Raw genomic sequence first — 16,782 nt, 5'->3', positions numbered from 1 at the left:
AGCTTTAATCTTTCAGGAAGTTAGTGAAAATTCCTGCTACACATTAAAAATATTCTAGAAAGCTTTAAGAATGTCGATGTTTTATAAATGTCTCTATTTACTGAGAAAATTTTGGGTGAATGTAATTATACATTTGAATTTCTTTTGTAGTGTCCATAATTGCACAACTTTAACATTCAGTACGAAACAATGAGATTATTATTTCTACATGTGACATACTAACTTTCCTCGATTAGGTGACGTGCTATAGTAGATTTCTCAGACGTATGTCTCAGACGTACCTTTCCTTCCATTTTTAGTATGTTCTTTGTAACAGATTTTAATCTTTCCACGGTTTTGAATGACTCAACATGCTGCACATTCAATGCACTGGATTTCACAATGTCCTTTGTTTCCAAAACATTTCTGTTAGTTTTGTACGAAACATTTTTCGTACAAACACATATGAATACGTATGCTTTCGCGGCCGATGTCAATCTCATTAAAATTCTTTCTGGTGTACTGTCTCGTTTTCTTACAAAATACACAAAAAGATAAAATACTGAAACAACCGACGTTTCGACTGCGCTGCAGTGGCTTTCCTCAGGCCAAAGGCTAATTAACTGTAGAGTGGGTGCCTCAAAACACTGCATTTCTAACGGCGTCACAAAACCATTGACGTGGCTTACACATCTTGACGGTAACTGGTAACTCGCACAATTAGTCTGGACCGTATTACTTCCCCCTGCCTTAACACCGCTAGTGGTATCTTAGAGCCAATGAAATGTAAGAAATGTGACGTCGTTGCTCTTCTATTGAAGCACCCACTCCCCAGCAAGTTACTCTTTGATCTGAAGAAGCCCGCTTTAATACACCCGGGAAGTCTATTATTTCAAGAATTTCATGAGGTGATTCAGCTGTACACTCAAGATTTTAATGAGGACCCGTTTTTAATTTTGCTTAGAGTTATCATGAAACTGGTCGTAAGGACTGAGACTATATTATTTCGATGTACAGTAGCATAATGTAACCCGTTTCTTGTGTGGGTGTGTTTCAGAAGGAGCGCGGGCATACCGGTGCTACGCGAGGACATTATTCCCGGAGGAGGACTCGTTTAAGGACATACGGCTTCAAGAGGCGACGGGCAGGCAGCTACACATATGGTGCCAACAGGAGAAATGCCTCATACAGCTGCTAGCTCGGCGAACCACGACCCCGCAGCGCATGGTCGGTTTAAACACTATCCTAATGATGACGAGGGCTACACCGAAGCCTTGTCGACCGGAGGGACGAGACAGAGAGAACGATCTTTCGCTTTCATAACGACATATCTAGAGATGATTCAATCGAAGCCTTTCGCTAAGAGTCTACTCAAAGGCGAACTGTCTGTCACCGTTTTCCTTGTAAGTTTCCTGAAGTAACGAAGGAGGCCTACTGTTCTTGCAGGCAGTTTGAATTGACAGACATTACTGTGCTATAAAAAAGCCTGTAACCAAAATACCTGAAGATTGTTTCCCTTTTTTTTATCAATAGCTCTTCACTACACTTCTGTTTACTTACGAAGCGAAAGAATTCCAAACAATGTCTTTTGCTCATGATGAAATGAAAATAAGTAGACATTTTTAACGCCACATCTCTATCAAATGTAAGTCGCAACAGATCAAATATTCATGCTGAATGGCGTTGTTTATCCTTCTAAACAGTCAAATTTTGCAAATAAATTACCCACGTATCGTTAACACAGTCATATTAATCGAATAAACGATTTTCATGTAACCCCTCTGTTATCATCCTACACGTGAAACAGATAGCAAAATTCCTCGAGCGAGTGTTGAGTCGTCTCCTGCGATGTCTTTGACGTATTTGTTTAATATAAAACGTGACTGGGCTTCTTACAAAAATTTCTATATTTTCTCGCGTTTAACCAAGAAACATATTTATTGGCTGCACCAATAAGCCAGTGAGTGAGATTGAGATAAGTACTGTAAGAGATATAGCTGGACAATTTAAGAGTAAGTATGTCAGATGTTTATACTTCCATTTTATTTTCATAGACTCAATTTATAAATTTGAGGAACAGAAGAGGGAACAATTAGGGTACCACATGTGGAGTAATAGAGTCCTAGCTTTATCTATTAAGACATTCTCAAACATGAACTGATCGCCTATCTGAATTCCCATACCCAGTCACTGGTTCCCACAGAAAACCTTTGATCAGCATCTTCGTAATTCACATCACTGGTGAAGCTGAACAAGCGATTTGAATCTCTCAAAAAATAGCACATTTTTGTTGCAAAATTAAATATTTCTGTTTCATATTATATTTCATGGAATAATTTGATTCAACATTTGGGAATACTGGACCAAATTTGATAACAATCTTATTAAATAGCATAGGAATTTGAGAGACCTAATTCAGATATTTTTCAAAACTAAAATGCAAATACTGTCTGTTTTACATAGCTTAACAAACATATATTTCAGAACATGTTGCATCAGTGCAGTTGCATTAAAATGTAGGAAGGGCCTAGCTGAAAATATAAATTTGGTATCTGGATCAAGTTAGCTATGAACTGCAGATACTATCAGTTTATTACACCAGGAAAAGAATTATTTCATAGTTCTGAATAATTACAGTGACTGCATTAGTGGTGCTTGTAAAATGAAAACTATGTACAATGTAATGACTAATATCCACTTGCCTATTTGTGCAAATCAATGCATCGTTAAATACTTGGATGTTAGTGAAGAATTTTGTAGTAACCATTTGATGTTACAGAACTAGAAAAGTTGTCATGTGTGCTCGAATGCAGGAATCAATGTATATTTTATTGTAATTTATAAACCTTCAGCACTACATTACATAATTTAATATGTGAGATATATTTATCTATATTTGCAAACTTTTATACTTATGCTTACCTGATATGTATATTAAATGATCTTGTCCTGCACTGAATGCAGATTATTTTCCATTTTTCTGTACACAGGGTCACAAATAAGAGTTTGCTATAATTTTTGATGTCTTAAACTTTTTGCTAAGAGAATGTTTAATTTTATAATTCAGCTAGTCTTATACCATTTGTGTCCCTTAATACAGTGCCAAAATATTTGCTGTCATCGTTAATTTACAATTATTCAACGAACTAGTTTAAGTGTGAAACATCTCAGACCACCATCTAATTTCTCATGATAAGGGTCTTGATTGAATAAATGTGTCAATTATGTGATGTTGAATAGAAAGATATTAATCATTCATAGCATGATTAAATATGGATGTTTCTAATGACATTTCGCTTTTTATGTATTGTAAATGTATGCTATATGTTATTATTGGATGTTGGATGTCTTTGAAAACTTTCATCTGTTACTTAGCAGTTATACTCATCTGTGTAATCCTACAGATAAATATAAATGTACTTATTAATAACACCATTGTAGATCTACCCAATTTACAGTTGTATGTTACATAGTATGACAGTAATTGATGTGTATGTGCATATAGGCTGTTTAACACCCAACAATATCCCTAAAGCAATAGACCCCCTCGTGGTTTATTCATTTATATACTTAGTGATGTGTAACAGCAACAATAATAAAATATCTTAATTCGCCAGTAGCGGCAGACACATTTCAGTCGAGATATTTGTGTTAAACTCTAGTTGTAACACTTATAAGAATAGTGGCACTATGGCTTAAAATGTTTAACAGGAAAATTAATTAATGCTTATAGTTTAGCTTCACTGTCCCTAAACTGTTTAACAATCGTTTAATAAAATTATATTGTCGATGTCAGTACATATCTAACATAAGAACTTAAATATAATGATATTTTAAAGAAAGATATATATTAAATGATCCTTAATTATTCATCAACTGCTATGTGTTTCAACAATTTTCAGAAATTTGTATTATGTGCTTTTCTTAAAAAGTATTAGTTTACTGCAGTTAGAGTATAAAATGAAATGTAATTGTTCTAAAATATTAATAGAAGAAATAAAAGTTTGAAAACAATTAATTAAATTTCAATGATTTTTTGAAAGCAGTAATTAAACACATTTTACAAATAAATCATAAACCATTTTCTAATCACAACCATCAACAAAAACAAATTACTCTACTGTTAGGACGAAATGAAAGAGTATTATTTTGCAGGTCAACATGGCAATACCTTCCTCTGCATATGAATCGACAGAGGATGTCCAGTGGTAAGGCGCAGGCAAAAGTATTTTTGGAATAATATGATTTTCAGCATTTATTATAAATATGAAAACAAAACACCAATGTAAAGCAGACTGTTACTGGTATTTGAAAACTCTAGCTTTAATTGTCAAAACAATTTCAACTGTGAAGTATGCTCGCTGTGTTTCATTGCAACGATTTATGATCTTCATAGATGACTTATATACATAACTTGTTAAAATAAGATTTTATTATTGGATGTTCCCATAACTGTTGCATTTTATGTCACTGTGTATTAAATGTGTCAGTATTATGGCCACCAAAGTGAACAGAAATATATACATTTAAATTTTCAAAAGCCTGACAGAAGTTCAATTGAGGAGATATTATCCCAACGAAACATTTATCTGTTTGTGAGTATGAAGCATAATAAAAATATTAGATGCTACTACTCCACATCATCATACAAAGTATAAATTACATTTTATACATTTCTCATTGCATAGAATTTAACACAGTTCACAAAGATTTATAAAGTGTTCTAAAATTAAATGGATCACATTATTCACTCACATTACATTTCACCAAAGGCAAGAGTGACAGGTGGAAGAATATGATAAAAAAGTGCTCTAAGAGACGAATATACAATAATTTCTTAGTAGTATTACAACAAGTCAAGGACGAAAAAAGAAGTTAACCAGTATGAACTTATGCGAAAGTCTCTCTATAGTCTAAATCCCCCTGTTTGAATTAGTTTGGAGTGCATCAGACGACATAACGTTCTAAACACATGTAACTATCATTCAATAATAAATGATAATGATGCTTAAAATCTGAAACACCTAGATAGTACAGAACCTTATCTTAATAAAGAATTTAATACGTAAATACGTCAGTAACCTACCGAGCAGGCTTTTGAATTTAAACAAAAATTCACCAGTTCACTTTAAAAGTTTGTTAGCTTATTTTTAAAATGTTGTTGCAGTAGTATCAATGAGAAACGTTCTTGTTACCAGGATATTGATCTGCATACTTGAGGAACTGACTATATACATCAAGTGATTACAGTTATTATTGTAAATATGAAATCTTCTGTAAGATATTTACAGCTAATGTGTCAAGAAATCAGGTTACGAGGCATTCAGTATTTACACATACTACGACAGGTACAGCAAACTACACTATCAGCAACAAACAGTGTATCAAGTTTTACAAACTTAAATCTTTGTCTATCTCCACAAAACTTCGTGTTAATATTCTACACTATAGTTTCAGTTATTTTCAGGAGACTTGTATAAAATCGTTCTAGCCGTTTCAATCTCATTTCATCTACGCATTCTAGTTCCTCTTCACTTCATACTTAACATGCCCACATAAATTCCAAAATTACTCAGTAGAAAAATAATTCTTTTTCAAATATTTACAATATTCACTTTTCACATCTTTAAATTCTGTGCTCCATATCTAGAGCCAAAACAGCACTCCAACTGATTCAGTACAAACGTTCACCTCTATATTGCTAACATGCCAGAACTGTAAATTCTGTCCTCCATGTGTAAAATAGAGATGGCATCTTTCTCAGCTGCATGTAAATGTAGGCTGCCAGAAGTGGTCTTTACTCTTTTGGCCCCTTTTACATCTCGTCACTTCCTTATTGTAACCATCTTGTGCTAGCATTCCGTCTAGGTTGAAGAATATTCTTTAGCTTGCTCTACTCAAATTTCCTTAATTTTGATGTTAATGTAAGTATTATGCACTTGCTATTATCGTTCATCTCTTTCGCTTTCTTTTATCGCAGATTCAGCATGAATTTCGGGAAACGTAGTTTGTCGATTCTAAAGAACTGTGCTTCCATATCTCCCTCAGCTTCAACTAGGAACACTACTACGTCTCGGAGCCCCTGCGCTGGCGCCTACTGGCATTCAACTCGCAGATCCGTTAGGACTTCTGTTACATCCGTCCATTCATCAAAAGAAATATTAAAAAAAACTGTGGCTATAAAAATTAACATTAAGTACGTCTTAAGCGATTCTTGACATGGACCTCTGTTTGAGTACTTACATTTTATTACTTGTCTTACGTCATGTGAAGTGAATAATACTATATGGAACCCTAAATGTCTCATCCGATCTTATTATAGTACTTGATTATGCTCATCTGATAAACGATCTTTCATTTTAACCCTATCAATCAAATTTTCCTGCTGCCATCTGTTTCTTAGCTAAGTTTTCTGTGCCTCTATAAAATTTCACTTACACAGTATACGTGTAGCATGCATAACTAGTAACACAGTCAGGTAAATTTGAGTTGTGATGTAAGCCCTTAATGAGTAACGTTGTCCGATCATTAAACGCCTGAGTAAAACTTGCATTCTTTTAGCAAGTGCTAGAGATTGTACGCAATGTATTTTCCCTTACTATTACTGTTACACCCATTTGCTTTACTTTATCGTATCTTCAGCCTAAATTCAGGAAACTGTTACTGACATGACACTTTCCTTTCGATGCTGGTTAATGATAAGCTGTCTGAGTCTTCGTCTGTAGCTGAGTGGTTAGCTTCCATGGCTATCATGCTGAGGAACTGGCTTCGATTCCCAATACTGCTAAGGACTTTTGCTTTGGAGGACTGGAGCAGGGTGCTCTCAGCCTTGGAGTGCTGCTTGAGGAATTAGTGGATTGACAAGTTGTGGCTACAATGCCTGACAGATCGACAAAACGGCCGGAATAGCATCGTGCTATCCACCTACTTCCCCACACCACATCCTAATGAAGCCAAATGGCAGAGGATGACAAGGCAGGCAGTCGACATCTTGTGAGCCTTCAGACACTGGCCGAGGCGATTGTTTAGTAGTCTTTCTAGTTGAAGCTGAGAGACATTAGGAACCACAGTTCGTTGGAATGGACAAACTGTTTTCCCCGAATTTAGGCTGAAGCTGTGATGAAGAAAAGTGAAAGGGTTTAACTATAATAACAATTGCATAATACACTCCTGGAAATTGAAATAAGAACACCGTGAATTCATTGTCCCAGGAAGGGGAAACTTTATTGACACATTCCTGGGGTCAGATACATCACATGATCACACTGACAGAACCACAGGCACATAGACACAGGCAACAGAGCATGCACAATGTCGGCACTAGTACAGTGTATATCCACCTTTCGCAGCAATGCAGGCTGCTATTCTCCCATGGAGACGATCGTAGAGATGCTGGATGTAGTCCTGTGGAACGGCTTGCCATGCCATTTCCACCTGGCGCCTCAGTTGGACCAGCGTTCGTGCTGGATGTGCAGACCGCGTGAGACAGCGCTTCATCCAGTCCCAAACATGCTCAATGGGGGACAGATCCGGAGATCTTGCTGGCCAGGGTAGTTGACTTACACCTTCTAGAGCACGTTGGGTGGCACGGGATACATGCGGACGTGCATTGTCCTGTTGGAACAGCAAGTTCCCTTGCCGGTCTAGGAATGGTAGAACGATGGGTTCGATGACGGTTTGGATGTACCGTGCACTATTCAGTGTCCCCTCGACGATCACCAGTGGTGTACGGCCAGTGTAGGAGATCGCTCCCCACACCATGGTGCCGGGTGTTGGCCCTGTGTGCCTCGCTCGTATGCAGTCCTGATTATGGCGCTCACCTGCACGGCGCCAAACACGCATACGACCATCATTGGCACCAAGGCAGAAGCGACTCTCATCGCTGAAGACGACACGTCTCCATTCGTCCCTCCATTCACGCCTGTCGCGGCACCACTGGAGGCGGGCTGCACGATGTTGGGGCGTGAGCGGAAGACGGCCTAACGGTGTGCGGGACCGTAGCCCAGCTTCATGGAGACGGTTGCGAATGGTCCTCGCCGATACCCCAGGAGCAACAGTGTCCCTCATTTGCTGAGAAGTGGCGGTGCGGTCCCCTACGGCACTGCGTAGGATCCTACGGTCTTGGCGTGCATCCGTGCGTCGCTGCGGTCCGGTCCCAGGTCGACGGGCACGTGCACCTTCCGCCGACCACTGGCGACAACATCGATGTACTGTGGAGACCTCACGCCCCACGTGTTGAGCAATTCGGCGGTACGTCCACCCGGCCTCCCGCATGCCCACTATACGCCCTCGCTCAAAGTCCGTCAACTGCACATACGGTTCACGTCCACGCTGTCGCGGCATGCTACCAGTGTTAAAGACTGCGATGGAGCTCCGTATGCCACGGCAAACTGGCTGACACTGACGGCGGCGGTGCACAAATGCTGCGCAGCTAGCGCCATTCGACGCCCAACACCGCGGTTCCTGGTGTGTCCGCTGTGCCGTGCGTGTGATCATTGCTTGTACAGCCCTCTCGCAGTGTCCGGAGCAAGTATGGTGGGTCTGACACACCGGTGTCAATGTGTTCTTTTTTCCATTTCCAGGAGTGTACATACTTTAACATCAAAATTCAGGAAATTTGAGTAGAGGAATTTGAAAAAGATCAAGTGAAGGTCACTGATGAAGTATTTTCGCAAGTGAGGAGCAGGAAATGGTACAGGCGCCAGCGTACAAAAACTCAGTTGGCTCGAGACCACACTAAACACAGAACTCATCACATAAGTCAGCTGACTGTCAGAACCTTTTATGTACTTCACGACAGACCAGAAAGCTAAAATACGAACAGCACAGTGTCCTAATCCGCCAGTTTTATGAGACCCAGTCTGTACCTAGACAGACACCTAATAGACAGTTTATAATAAGAAATGTCTGTGCACCAAATACAACTTAATTTTCTCCAGTGAAAATAAAATTGCCAATTCCTCCAACTCGTATAGAAAATTTTTAACCTCCGCCACCGGCCGAGACACCGAAGCATACATGACCAGCCGATGATCTCAATCAAATTCTTGTAACAGCGAGGCAGCGACTCCCGAAATGAAGGCATGCGTCTGAAGGTTAAACTGACGCTAAATATCCAGAATCTGTAGCATGGAGACGTTACTAAGAGCAGTGTGTCAATGGTTGGGTGCGGGATATCCAACTATTGAAATGGCTCTCTCTCTTTCGAAGAAGTTGTAAGTGGGTAGCTAGTTAGGTGAAGTGTGGAGTGAACTTGGTGAAAATGATAACCATTCTGATAAAACGTGCAACTCACTTCTCATTTCAAGTGGGCAGAAAGTTGTAAGTGGCTTTCGTGCATTCGCTGTAAGTTTTAATTCCATTATCTGAAACTGGAGGACTCAAAACAGAAATCTCGGGGAGGGGCTAAATTAACCTTAGCAGGTTTGACTGTTAATCCCACCTCCCTAAAATGGGAGAACACCTGCCTAAGATTTTTAAGGTCTTCATCAAAGGTCTGGCTGCAAACAATGACATCGCTGAGGTAATTGTATACGTAACAAAACTTCACTTGGCTCAAAATGAAATGCTGCACTAGTACACAACATGAGGGGAACTCTGTCATAAGCTTAGATTCCTTTGCTGGACATATCTGGTAGGAGGTTTGATTCAGATCAAAACCATGAAATAATTCATTCCAAAAAATCAAGTAAAGCATGCATGAAGATCAGCCAAGAGCACTGCTACTAAAGCTACAATGTGGTTAAGTACTCGGAAGTCTATAACCTTCACCATTGCCTTTGGGAAGCAAAACACTGGCGAGACATATGTAAAGGTAAAACGGCTATTGACTCCCTTCAAGAGCAATTTATCGATAATATTCCTTAATTCACCCAATTTTGGCGGCGATAATCGGTAAGGAGAGTGACGCATATGAACCTGCTCGGTGAGTTTGACCTGATACTTAATTGTGTTGATCAACAAGTGCTCACTCAGCCAGAGGGAAGTTGACTGTTGCTACATAACTGATAGCCCTTAAGTGGATGAAATTTAAAGCGAACTTATTTCTGGTGTAGTCTGAGACACATCCCATATTTCAGTCACTCGCATCTCAATAGGAAGTCAGTAGGCAGATGTTTAGCAAAGAAGATTTTAAAACGTCACGAGAATTACTGAATTTTTGAATTAGCCAGTATCTCCTTCAAGAAAGATAATGATTGACCACTCACAGTCCCAAACTGTTTACCAAGTGGTTTATAAAGAGGGAAATTTACAGATATTACAATTCTTCAGATCATAATTAAGTTACCAGAATCCAACGATCCACCGACTGGTTCAAGGGTAAAGGCGGCACACATAATTTCTGATTCCACTTAACTGATTATATCCCTTGGTCTGTCACCCTGCTGGTATTCCCCAACACCGTCTCCAACATCATCTGTCATTAACTTTTTGGCATCTAACCGCACAATTCTGAGCAGAGTGGCCACGTTTATTACACCTAAAACAATATCCGCTGTCACATCCACTTGATTAATCCTATGATACTGAAGGACAGAGATTCCAGGCGAATTATTTTATGGTTCAGCAACTCTTCTTTTCTGATTGGAAAACTTATTGCTCTCTATATCTCTCGTAATTTGATCCAGTTCATGGAATCTACTGGGTTTATTAACAAAAAGCGCTTTTCTTGTTGACGATGGAGCCGAAAATAGTGCCTATTAATTAACTGATTTATAATGAGAAACTTGGTTGCCACACAAAAACCACCCAACGTAATCCTGTTTCGAATAACCCGACCAATTGTACTAGCTAATCATATGTTAGCTACTGAGTAAATAAAGTGAAGAACCACGCGATTAGGAAGTTCAATGGTAGTAATCTGCTGTGGCAACTTAACTGCCAAACACAAAAATTCTACAATTTTGGTCACTAGTCTCCACTGACAATTTGGTAATTCCTTATGTAACAACCATGATAGGCTAGGTAAATGATTAAAAAGCTTCTGTATCTCCATCATTTCATGAAATACACTTAGACTCACGATTGTCCTCTAACCTTTCACGCTCATCAGAAGTCTCTCTCCACTGCACTACATTAGTATTATGCTGGAATTCCCTCATCTTTTCTAGCAGCTTTTCGATTTCTACACCCTGCTTTACATCAGTATTAATTTTATGTGAATTCGGCACCAGATTACTTTAGTGAGCCAGATGAGCTTGCACCCAAAATTACTGAGACCACTAGTGACACCTATCCTGAAGTGGGTCATTATTGTGCTGCATACTGGTGCGAGACTGCCTGAAGTGCCTCAAGGAGGAGGGTAGGGCTCAGGTACAGTGGGCAGTCGAGCACACCATGGAGACTCTGCTCTAGTTGACTAACACTGTCTTCGACTGGCTTGTTCCAGACCTGTAGTTCGTACATCAGTCAGTGTTTCTCCAGATGCCTAGTCTCCACTATCTCCCTTACAACCATGACAGAGGGCAAAGTACCTGGGAACAAAAACATTTGAACAGCCTGCAGTACACAAAACATTTTGCAAATATGTTTTACTTGTTACGTTTCTGCTGGTATGGCATCTCAATCACCCGTGCAAAAACAGTATTCTACCAGTGAAATACTTCATCAAGCGCGAACATTGAAGTGACAAGGTGCCAGGGCACAAAAACTCAACACATCACTCACAAACGACTTTATTTTTAAAAAAGATATTCACCTTTTGAACGCTTGAAATTTAAATACGCCAAATGAATTTAAGGAAGCAAGGAAAAAAAATTTAATATTTGCAAATTGAGAAACTTCCAGTTGATGTCTGAAAATGAAAATGTGAGATTGCGTAGAGACTCTATCAAAATTATCTCAATAAAGCACAGTATGAAACTTTTGCATTACTAGATAACAAAGAAAAAAATTCAGGTGTTACTAAAAAGGTCAAATGCCACATTTAACTCTTATATCAAAGAAGGAACATAACTAAACATTTAATCAGCTCAGTATAGCCAATGAGCAATTATAATATAATACAAACAATCTGATTTGCCTAATTAATAGAAATATCACTTATAATCTCTAAGCACAACGTAAATGACTAAGACTCGTCCTGTAAGAGAGTTTATTAATGAATTTAGCAACAGTAAGACAGAAATCGTTAACAATATCCTCCGCTTGACTTTAAATTGACATTCTCAGTCTGGTTCCATAAAAGAATATATACATAAAAAATGACCAAGAACACCGATACGGCTTCAGCTAAAATAGTGGACAGTGAATTTACATCTTCAGGTCACAATGAATTGCAGGACCAACTCCAAATAACATTCACAAATTATCAACACCGCTCAACTCTCATAGAGAAAAATAACTGTAAGGTAAGGAATTTTACCTTGTAAGTTACTCCGACTCTCCTACAATAACATCAGGATTAACTAAAGCCTAAAGGCACAGGCCACGAAACTCTTATGGCACTTCAGGTAACTCCGAGTAGCGTCTTGTACAGTCTCCACATCAAGGTGAATACCAAACAGGTGCACTAAACGCTCAATAGTTCTATTTTGCCCCTCAATTCCAGAGATAATATATACTAGACGATGTAGACCGTCCTGCACCAAATACGAGCGATGTGCCTCTCGGGCATGAAAGCTGACAGAACTGCAACACGCATTCTGGCTCAAAGTGATATTCAAAGTTGCAAGTAGAGTTCATGTCCCACATACCTGCACGCACCTGTTCCCGGATGGCCATCCTCCAGTTATCAGTTGTGGACGGCTAAGAATGATCTGATGCGGATCAGCGTCAAATATGCGTGGCCGTGAGAGAGCCTTCCCCTGGAGGTATTCCCTTACCTAAAAATATCACGTTTTCGAATTCATGATGCTACAGCTGACGGGTCAGTTCGAGAACAGGAAATATCATTTTTACGCCATTCGTTGATGATGTTGTTATTTTGTAGGTATGTGTGTATTATACAGACGAAACACTTTATAGACAAAAAAAAGAGGCACTGGAGTAGCTGAGGAGAACATAGTTTTATACACTTATAATCCTGCCTCGATCTTAAAAACAGCTCCAACGCGTTTTCCTTCGTTACAGTACTCTGTTTTCGGTCTTCTGAACTACCCTCAAGTCCTTGCAGATTACACGTAGACCACTGGGCGCAGTCATGGAGTTATTCGAAGCTCCACTCATTGCGTCTCTTTCTTTGTTGTTTAAAATTTCCATAGGCTCTTGATCCCTACCATTTCATTCAGTGTTTTGGCCACTCCTTGGGAAATCTGGCATTCCTGTAGCTGACTGTAAATTTTTGTCTACTTATTATGTATTCCAGTGCAACCTTCTATCTCTCTACAAATTTTCCATGTGTACCTTACCTTTTGATTATGGAAAATAATTTTCGTTTTAAAACTCTCAATGTCTCCACAGATCTGTAGGGCTATCACTCTTGTCTTGGTTGTTAACATCATGTTGTGTAGTAATTCTGTTTCCAAATTTCGCTGCCACGTTTTAGTTACACATGGGTAACAAATTTTCCTGGTCCTCCTCGAAGTTTTTCGATTCCTAAGTTTCTTCATATACTTGAAGTTCATCATTTCCTTGCGGCATTAGCATTGAAGCCTATATGACGATAGTTTACACTGCTCTTTTTAGACTACACAAAGGAACTAAACAGACATTGTGTCACTCATAGAGTAAATGATTTTGGTGTATAATGAGGTAAAATTAATGAAGATAATATAAACACGTTCAGTATTGTCACTGACACTGTAATTCTTTCAATGAAAGTAAGAGAAGGGTGATGGTTTTAAGCTAGGTAATTCTGGTTGAATCGTAGTAGGTTCAAATGCCTCTGAGCACTATGGGACTTAACATTTGAGGTCATCAGTCCCCTAGAACTTAGAAGTACTTAAACCTAACTAACCTAACGACATCACACACATCCATGCCCGTAGTAGGAGAGAGAAACCGAATTTTATTATTTCGACGCTAAATAACTGACGACGACAAACGTTAGAAGAATATAGAATGCAGATTGACTGTAGTCAGTAAGGCTTTTTAGAAATAGAGAAGTGTGTTATAATCGAACGTAAGTTTTAATGTAGTGGAGTTCTTTTTGTAACAGAAATCATTACGAAATATTGTGTTGAAGATGAAAGCTGAAGAATGGATATGTAGATAAGTTTACTAGTGAAGAGAGAGGGAATAGAATGAGGAACATTCAAAATCTATGGCACAACCTGACCAAAGGAAGTGGTAGGTGGTGGTGTCAGGTAATAGCTAATTTGGTAATGCAGTGGAAGTGCAGGGGAAAAGCAAAATTGTTGATGGAGATCTACTATTGAACACATTGAGCATGTTCAAATGGGAGCGGATCGGAGTTGTTATGGAGAGATAAAGAGTCTTGCTCAAGACAGAACAGCGTATTTAGATTTGTCAGTTGAGTTGTAAGACTGAAGTCATCGTTATCATTGATAATATGACCAGCAGTATTATTTCTTCTCCCATGTTACTTCACTAACACAATGTTAAGTTTAATTTTAATCTAATCGCTTTGCTGTACAAATTCGTCATATACCATAAAGGATCAAAATTTCTAACATTCCAGGACTCATTTCTCTAAGGCATTAGCTTTATTCGTCGTCCTCCAGATAATCTCATGCTGGGTAATATCTGAAGAGCGAATTACTTTATCTCGGATGCTAATGGTAATGGAGAACATTCCTTACAACTATTTCCTATGATTTTACTGATTCTAGTGGATTGATTTCGATTGTCATCTGAATCTTCTCTACGTTACAAATTGGCAAGATGTGGGACAACGTGATGGAGCCAGGAACATTGCCGAGCATTATAGTTGTGGTGTTCCAGGAGATGTGGTGCGCGTAGACTTAACGTAGCATGGACATAATGACCAAATTAGAGAGCACGATACGCTCACAGGCTGAACTTACTTTGAAACTGTACTCCTTCTCAATGTGCTTCTTTTCAGTGGTGAATTAGGACATGAAGCAATTTTTCCAGATGACAATGCATCAGCACATCAAACAGCGCAGCTGGGGGAGCTGTGGCAATCAGGGGATATTCGGAGAATGAACTGCGTGGTCTGACCGTTTCCTCCACTTTAAATGCCATTGAGAAGAAGAACTGCGGCACGTCCACATGCACCAGCGATCATCCACGCTGGTGGAGGAAACGAACGCACTACCACAACAACTCCCCACCTCAAAGTAGAAAACGTTCGTAGCGTTGAATGTGGTGAGGCAGGGTTGCGCTGAACCGCCGATCCTGTCGCAGCGACTCAGCAACGATGTCTGCAGCAGGGTAAAGAAAGGCAATCTGCAAACCAACAGGCTTCACAACAGCCTAACCGTGTACCCATTATCGAAGGTCCGCCGCAGATCAAATTATAAGTTCTTTTCCCAGTTACTTGAAAAATCCATAAAGAAAAACATTACGCTGTAGCAGATTCAACCTAGAAGATAAGGATAGACGCAGCAAAATTCACCAGTCCCTGTTGTAGAAAAGTTTTATAGTTAAAAAAATGTTTGACAGTTCAACAAAGTCGCAGAGTATCTATATGTTCGTTGTGCCGTCTGACACTCCTCGATATCTTTGCCAGACTAAATTGAAATTCTCCTAATTTTTCCTTAAATAATTAATTAATGTCACTAAGGAATCAATTTTGTACTCATTTAACGAAATATTCCACTTTAAAACCGATCTTCTTGACCACAATCGCCGATAAAGTTTTAAAACAGAATTTTAATACACTTCACAGTATCGATTATTTTCAAAATGTCAATACGTGTCGACTTCTCATTAATAAAACTTTAAACTAGTTAATTATTTCAGATCATCCACACTCCTCATAAAATTCTGCCAGAATCTTTTCAAGAAGTTTGAATTTTAATAAAATTTGCAAATTTCATACATAACTATTATTTACGATGTATGTCGTAACAAGAGAGTCAACTGACTGTTTTAACTTCGAACTCGAAATTCATTTGACAGTTGATAAATAACCAACTGACATCCAATTACAAAATTTATCATTCCACCTTCAACATTGAACTCCTTTTCATTTTATAAAAAAAAAACATAAAATATATTTTAATAATGGTCAGCATGATGTTTCAACGGTTCTTCCAGGCGCCGGCCGTCGACTACGATGCAATAGTGGTTAGTTCTCGCCGCCCGCGGAACGCGATGTTTCCTGATTAGACTTTTGAAACACCACAAAATAATTCGAAATATTTTTATTGCTGAATTCGAATGTATATACATTGAAGAACTATTCCCCGAAATATTACGCGACACCTTCAAGAAGTAACCATTCTGTGAGCGTTTGAAGCCGAGTGTGCACCTCACACCTCGGCGCTAGAGAACCGCTTCCGCACTCACGTTTCCTATTTATACCAATTTGAGTAAACCTGATTTGCTGGAGCACTGTTTGGGTTGTTATACTCAAAATGAAAACGAAAGTTTCAGTGGTCTCATTTGGAGATACTCTCCAAAAATAACATCCAGCAGAAGCAAAATTGTCAACATTGCTTCATATGGTCGTATGTCCACTCATTGTAGGTCATATTGCATTAACGAACGTGGGCAGATGCCCTTTAAATCAAAATCGGCGATGAAACGCGACGAGTCTCTGAAGGAAGAGACGCCAGCGGCGATGCGCTTAGCGACAAAAAGAGCTTTGAGGAGGAAAATAAGGGCTTATCAGGTCAAAGTAGAAGAAAGCGGCAATCCAGTAGCCGGGTCGATAGTTATTATGGACCAGGAATCAGTTATATCTGGTGGGTTTCAAGCTTTGTCCCTTTTTTA

The sequence above is a fragment of the Schistocerca cancellata genome, chromosome 7, assembly GCF_023864275.1.
Source record: "Schistocerca cancellata isolate TAMUIC-IGC-003103 chromosome 7, iqSchCanc2.1, whole genome shotgun sequence".
NCBI classification, from domain to species: domain Eukaryota; kingdom Metazoa; phylum Arthropoda; class Insecta; order Orthoptera; family Acrididae; genus Schistocerca; species Schistocerca cancellata.
The sequence above is the reverse complement of the archived record's forward strand: the minus strand, read 5'-3'. Positions refer to the sequence as shown.